Below are 332 nucleotides of genomic sequence, written 5' to 3'. Positions count from 1 at the left end.
GTATTTTTAATACTGAAAATAAGTAATTATCAATGATTCTTAGTATGATATTTCTATAAGGGTGTGAACACTATAAGGATACATTATATAAGCATGAATTGTAAGAACATCGTTGGAGTCATCAGAGTCACCGCGTGCGCGCCGTTCGTCAGGTTAAGCAACAGTTTAATGCGGTCAGGTCATGGATGAGGTGCCCCAGTGGGGTTATACCGCTTGGGATCGAAATTATCGTAGGAGGATTCATGAAAGTTTTGGAATGCGTTGACAACCTTCGGTATCTAGTAGTTTATGAGACATGAGAAAATTAGGAATATAAGTATATTTTTGTAAAG

Source organism: Odontomachus brunneus, unplaced genomic scaffold, assembly GCF_010583005.1.
Source record: "Odontomachus brunneus isolate Ranch 3 - 2012 unplaced genomic scaffold, Obru_v1 Obru_scaffold_299, whole genome shotgun sequence".
In the NCBI taxonomy this organism is placed as follows: domain Eukaryota; kingdom Metazoa; phylum Arthropoda; class Insecta; order Hymenoptera; family Formicidae; genus Odontomachus; species Odontomachus brunneus.
Note: the sequence above shows the minus strand (reverse complement) of the source record.